Below are 7,630 nucleotides of genomic sequence, written 5' to 3' on the forward strand. Positions count from 1 at the left end.
TTTAGCATTGTGCTGCATGTTAAATATTGCAAGTTGTAAAAGCCATTTATTTTTATTATGACAAATTAATAATGACTATCATAAGCTTTTAAAATAAGGCTATACAAGTCAGTTACTACCTTATTTAACTGGAGTGATAATGGATATTCACCCTGTTTAAATGTGGGTGTGAAAAAAGGAGAGCCCTGTAACTAATTGACTCCCTGCCCCAGGCACTCAAGCATCTTTCTGCAACTCTGGATTTGTCCCTTCAGGATACTACTGCCAAAATGATCAACACAAGGTCCCAAAATAACAATTTATTCTGCCCAAAGGACATTGTGCCCTCAGTCTCCTGGCCAGATGAATTGGTACAATTATATCCTTCTCTCTTGCTTTCCCCCTCAGGATATCCTAGGTGTCAGAGCTTTACATGCTGCGATGATCCAGAGAAAAAAATCTAAGACAGTGCTACAAGCATCTTCTTAGATTCTTAGGTCCAAACTGATGGAGTGAAACGCAAATCCTCCATTGGTTTGTTTCCTTCAAAACTTGGCTGCCCCTCAGGCACATCCACAGATCAAGTGGAGGGCCTAAATCCTTTCCTGACTCTTGACATAAATATATCGGCGTTAACCAACAATGACCCCACATGAGCCAATTTCAAGTTTTTTCCACCTGCCCCCTGTTCCCCTAGCAAGAATTAGTGACTTAAAGATCATGGTGCAAATGCCAGTTTCATCTGCTGAACTGTATTTGTCCCTCTGAAGCAATCTGCTACAGAAGAAAACAGACACTCATTTCTGCTTCAGGAAACAAAACTGTTCCACATGGTTTCTTGATGATCACTTTTTATTTGTTTTGCCTCTTTTGCCTTTAAACTCTCTTCTCACAGTACTTTCCTTTTCATAGAGCTGGCTTTCAGAAAAATTCTTTTTATTCATTCTTCTTTCTCATTCAGAGACACTGAGCTCTGTATGAACAAACATGAACAAACCCTTTCATCAGGAAACCCCACAGTTCGCCCTGGGGATGTGCAGGAGCAGGTGTATATCTGCTTCAAAAGCTGTTTTCAATGTAAATAAGCTCAAGGTGGGGCTCTTAGCAAGAGGCTGAGGAAGTGAAAGAGGAAGGTGGCAGTTTATGTAGACAGAGTCCACTCTAAGGAACAGTGCCCGTGGGTGGGTTAGGATGAGGGACTCCAGCTCACACATGGGCACTTAACCAGGGCTTCTGACCATCAAAAGCTTCATCCTAGGGAGTTATTTACCACTAGCATTGAACTGCCTTTTAAAATGATAATGTGGGGTAAGGGATGGAGAGGAAAAAAGGGCAGGGAAGATCTTTCCCAGTGAGCAGGAAAAGAAGCAGCATTTACATAAGTAGTCCTCAGTAGTTCTTTAAGACTAAAATCTTGCTTACAACATTTTGCAGCAAAACATATGTTAAAGAAAATTTAAGGGAGGTCATTCCTTGGACTGAGCTCCTGTATTAGGCCCCAACGAACAACCCAGAATGGAATCACTTGTGTTTCACGTCATCAAACTGAAAACTAAGTTGTTCACTTATAAGATCGGACCTTCCCAGAAACCAGGAGATGATAGCCAAATCCTCAAACAGGCCAATTTTCCAAAAACAACACGTTAGATTCACAGCACCCAATCAAAAGGAGCCCAGTCAACTGGAGCTGGCATGACAAAGAACACCCCTCTGCTTTCACTCATACAAGGACAGTAACCTGAAGCAACCTGAGGTTAACTAACCCACTTCCTGTACTGTGCTGCTTGCTTCCTTGCTCCTGGTCAAGCTGCCCACAAAAGCCAACTGTTCTGCCACAGCCGGTGGAACTCCTGTCTATTGTGTACACTGGGTGATGCCTGGTTTATAAATTGCTAACAAAAGCCAATATAACTTTTAATAGTCAGTGTGTTGAAATTTTATTCTTTAAAACACAGATACAGGCCTTATCCAGTCACTGCCCATTTCATCTTCAGGACAGTTGCCATGAGGGACATAGCTTTGCACTGAACTTTAAATACAAATGATGACTAATTAGTTTGAAGAACACCTTTATTTTTCCATTTGCTCATTTGTTTAGTCAGTATTGTTGAGAGCCAACTGTACACCAGGTGTGGTGATAGGTACTAGGAACACAATAGTGAGCCAAGCCAGGCATCTCTGTTTCTCTTGGGACATAATGAAAGACACATTAATCAACTAATCATACAAATAAACATAAAATTGCTAAGACTTCCAAAAAGAAAGGCATGGGACTAGGCAAATACAAGCGTTGTTTGGCCTTGTCAGGAAGATCAGAGATCAAGAACACTTACTTGAGGGAGTGTTGTTTGAACTTGGATGTAAAGGGGGAATAGCACTTAAAACCAGGTGAAGGAAAAAACATTCAAGCAGCAGAACAGTGGCTCTGCAGGCAAGCATGGTGCTCCTAGGAACCGAAGGTGTGGCTGAATTGGAGAGAGCTACGATGACTGGGAGGTGTAAGATGAGGCAGCAATAGACCACTGGGTTACAGAAACTGTCATTTAGACATGAGAAACTGTGGGCTTTGTCCTAAGCAATGAAGAATGATTGAGGAGTTTTACACAAGAGAAGGCTGTGATGTGATGTGATATGAATCTGGTAATGATAATGATATATGATGTGATCAGGTGGGATTTCTCTGGCTGCAGCATGTTAGTTATGGAAAGAAAAGAAGTGTAGGTGAAGTATCAAGAGACTGAAAGAGACCAGAGGCAGAGGTTATTCCATATATTAATTAAATAAGCTGGATACAAAGAGGTTAATCAGATCCTAGTTTTTGTCTGACACTTCACATACTTTTTCTTAATGGGGGCCTATTTTCCCACTCCCTTTCTATAGCCCCTTCCCTCCATTTATTTAATAGAGAATTTGGTTCTGTCACTTAAAAGCCAAAATCACTTAGCTGACCTGTCTGAGAATCTTTATTTGTAAAAGGACTAATTATAATCTCCCAGCTCCTTTCATGGGGTTAGTTATCATGAATATAATCTGAAGTAATAGGTGTGAAAGTGCCTTGTACACTAGAATATATGGTATCCGTGTAGGTTGGCATTACTGCAGTGTTTCTTTTTTTTTTTTTTTTCTGAGATGGAGTTTCTCTCTTGTTACCCAGGCTGGAGTGCAATGGTGCAATCTTGGCTCACTGCAACCTCCGCCTCCTGGGTTCAGGCAATTCTCCTGCCTCAGCCTCCTGAGTAGCTGGGACTACAGGCACATGCCACCATGCCCAGCTAATTTTTTGTATTTTTAGTAGAGACGGGGTTTCACCATGTTGACCAGGATGGTCTCGATCTCTTGACCTCATGATCCACCTGCCTCAGCCTCCCATAGTGCTGGGATTACAGGCTTGAGCCACCGCGCTGGGCTGCAGTATTTCTAATTAGGCGCATTGTTCACCTTCTCTGAAAGTTAACAGAGTATTGATATGAATATTTTGGTAGAAAAAATTTCAGATGCTTTAATTAGGATACCCATCGAATCCCTAGCCAAGGCAATCATTAGTGCAGAATTAGAAGGGCAAAACAGAGGCAGGGACAAAGAGGGAATTGATTGACTGTGTAGCCACAGCCTTGGGTCTCTGATGCTATATGAGTGTACTGCAGTCCAGTCACCATGGTGAAAAGCCATGTGCCTCAGCAGCAGCTAGGACTTGTGCTCTCAGGATGTATCCATTTATGATTGTGAGGAGCTATACAGACTCTAGGAACTCTCAGGAGCTGTAAAGACTCTAGGAATTCTGACAGATGGTGCCATTATTCCCCTTCACCTTGGGAAACACTATCAGGGGAAGAGCTGCTAGTCTCTCCAGAAAAACAAACACAGCTGCACTTACCCTCTAACTCATTTGTGAAAGTGCAATCAGGATTTGATCAAACAAACCTATTTTTATGTTGGGAAGGGCCTGCCTCAGGGATGGAGGGTAGACGGCAGAAGAGTCAGGGAGAGAAGAACATGGAAGTATATAAAACTCATACTTGGAGTTTTCCATCCAAATTCTGTGGAAGACCAAGTTACTTCAGGGATCAGAGGCTCTCAGACACATTTTCTGTTCTCTTACCGATTCCTTACCAAATCTTGGCATAATAGCTAATGACTTTGGGGGTGGGAAAGCCCTACTTACTTTCCAAGGTGGGGATAGGCAGTGATGAGTTTATTTACACAGAGGTGTCAGGAGAAATGGAAATTTTCAAGAGCATTCTCTTCATCTATAAGCATTGGTTCCACCACACCCAGAATCAGTCCTAACCCTACAGCTCTCCAGCAGGTGCCTTCTCTGGTCACTTGAAATGGTATTGGAAAAGTCCCCTCCAAACTGAAGAAGAGTGAATTCTATGGTGTGATAATTCTGTCTAGATACCGCTATTCCCTCTCAGTCAGGTAGTACACCCTGGAGAAACTGTGAGGAGGTACTCAAGAAATCCAAACCACCATGCTTATAGGATGTTTCAATTTGTGTATGGAGAGAACTCTAGGGTCTGAGATGGGAGAACCATGAGAATCCTACTTCTTGCCTCTCAAAGAGCCTTTGGGATTATGTGTCCTAGTGTGCGTGTGCGCTGGCTCGCGCTCTCTCTCTCTCTCTCTCTCGTGTGTGTGTGGGGGTGGTACACAGTCACCTTTGTTAAGAGATGGCATGTATGGAGGGGAGCTGAGGAATCTTCCAGAAGTACAAGAAACAGCTGGAGCAAAAAAGAAAAATGAAAATGCAAGACTTGTAACAACAATAAAAATCCAGCCAGTTGAATGATTCATACTCCTGAGCTGGTTGTAGAGGAAAAAGAAGACTGGAAATTTTGGGCATAGTCAAATTATAGAGGGTTTGAAAAACTAGTCAGAAATGGTGGGAGGACCATTTATTCAGCCATTGCAGAAACAGAGTGTGACTATGTGCTGGACACAGTTCTAGGTGCTTGGGGTACATCTGAAAGAGAAGACCAACCTCTTAAAACATTTGTGATCTAGGGATGACAACCCACTATTAACTGCCATTGGTGCTTAATGTTTATGAACTTACTTAATATTTAAAACAAAACCATGAGATAAGTCCTGTTCTTAGGTTGCTTTGACAAAATGGGAAAATTGAGGTATGGGAGGGTGAGAGATACTGCCCAAGGTGGCGCATTTGGTGAATGTCTAGAGTTGCTTTTAACTTCTGTATTACATTAGTTGCAAGAATTGAAAAATGAGAATTTCAAGTAGTGTGTTCTGGACAAGGGCAGTCAGTGAGGGGCAACTGTAAGACTGCAGAGGCCAGTCATCCTAGTCAGCTCAGTCTGCCATGACGTAATACCATAGACTGGGTGGCTTAAACAGCAAACATTTATTTCTCACAGTGCAGTCAGGATGCCTGCATGGTTTGCTCTTGGCGAGGGCTGTTTTCCTGGTTTGCAGACAGCTGCCTTCTTGCTGTGTACTCACATGGCCTTTTTCATGCACTTCGTAGAAGGCCACTAATCCTACTGGATTGGGACACCACCCTATGACCTCATTTAACCTTAATTACCTTCCAAAAGCTCTGTTTCTAAATATATTCAGATTAGGGGTTAGTTTTCACATGTGACTTTTGGAGAGACAAAGCTTATTCCATAGCACCAGGCAACATTAAGATCTAACAAAAAAATTAGTGATTACCCATGCTTGCTACCTACATGTATTTGTAAATGTCCATATCCTTAGGAGGCAGGCAATAAGCTCTCAATTTTACAGACTGTAAAACATGAAGTTGCCAGCATTTAAAGAAGGCTTTAAAGTACTCCTCCATATGTTTGTGACCCCTGAATTAAAACCGCAGGTCCATCTTCTCTGTCTTGCAGCACACTGACCCACTGCTGTTGTTGCCTCAGTCTTTGTGTCTGACTAAGTCCTGAAGCCTCTATGACCTTGGAGAAGGGAAACCTTCATTCAGCCTGCAGAGGACTTGGTAGAGCTTCTTGGATGCTAGGAAACAACCCTACCCAGGGAATATAGTTGGGGGAATAGATGCAGAGAAGGAAGGTTTGGGTGGAGAATATATTTAACTCAGTTTAAGAGAGATGCTTTATTTTAAAGTTTTCTTTTTAAAGGCTTTTTCAAAGGAAGCTTCAGGGGAAAAAAATAGTAGAGTATTTGCCTGCATAGACTGACTTAGACATTTGGGGAAATTAAAATACGTTGTCAACATTGAAATCTGAAACTCCTTTCTTCATCACTACCATTCATAGGCTCACTTTCTTAAAATGCCTTCATTCTGTCATTCGTTTCTTCATGGTGAGCATGGGTCTGTGTAGACACAGTAAGTGCTGAGGAAAATGTATTTGAAGTTGCTGTGACAAGCTTCTGGAAAGTGTCATAAAAAAGGAGTCTGCGTTTAAAATTGTGAGAAGGCATCAGTCGAATGGTTCATTAATTTAAGCTCACTTTTGTTTTTCCACCCCATTGATTGGGTTTTTAGATAGAGCCACACAGAGTTTGAATGCCTAGAAACTTGCCCCTCAGGTGACAAGAGGAAGTGAGCATTAGCAGCATTCTATCACTTGGATCTTGTGTACAGCAGCTTGGTGGGAAAGGTAAATCAAAGCTGGAGCTACATTCAACAGCTTATATTTGAACAAGTTAATGTGTTTTCTCTTAAACCCATAATAAGTAACATAGAAACATGGATATGGTAGTAGACACTGAGATAACTATGATTAGTGAGCTAATATTTGTCTGCTGAAACTCTAATGGCTCATCTTTGTGTTCCAACACTTGTATCTCACACTTAATTGAGTTGTTCCTCTGCACTTGGAGAATCACATGCATGATATATACTTAATTTTCATGATGACCTACAAAATTGTGGCATTTCCCATGTTACAAATGAGGAAACTGGTGCTAAGAGAAATGAATGATGATTGGGTTCAGACTCCTGAATGCACGGAGCACTATGCCTACGTGTATTCATCCTCTTCCCAGGGCTCAGCGAAGTACCCATCATACTACAGGTGCTCAGTATTGTCTGTGAATTTACTGAAAGGTGACAGAGCCAGGTCTCGACCTCAGGTTTTTGGCTCTTTTGACAGCACTTTCCTTAGAATACTGGGATGACTTCTCATTCAGTCATAATAGAGAATTATTTTCCTCTATTCAACACTAGTACTGAAGCATTACATATATCTTTTGCAATATTCATTTGGATTTTTTAAATAACACAAGAATATATGTTTACTGCATAAAAAATACAGTGTAAATGGAATAAGGACAAAGAGAACAAATCTTTTGAAATCAGGCCAATCAGAAATTTCTGCTTCTGTTCTACAATATCCTTTGCTATAATAAAATTTATATTCTGTTTCTCCAAAAAAGGGATGCCTTTCCCATTCACCTTCCTGAGGCTTAATAAATATTCCTTCTTAGAGTCAAAAATAAGACAAGATCTCTCTTTATGATCATCCAACAGGATCCAATAAGGCCATTCTTTGGACTATGAACTGTAAGTACAGTGCTGGGGATGGCAACTCTCCCAATGCAAACCTTTTAATCCAAATGTTATTAGGTTAAAAACAAGCATCAGTGTCAGCCTGTAAACAGAGACAGCTTTGTCCATCAACCATGTATTTTCTAGTGGAAAGAACATGTTTGTGTGATTTGA

Source organism: Callithrix jacchus, chromosome 8, assembly GCF_049354715.1.
Source record: "Callithrix jacchus isolate 240 chromosome 8, calJac240_pri, whole genome shotgun sequence".
Classification (NCBI taxonomy): Eukaryota; Metazoa; Chordata; class Mammalia; order Primates; family Cebidae; genus Callithrix; species Callithrix jacchus.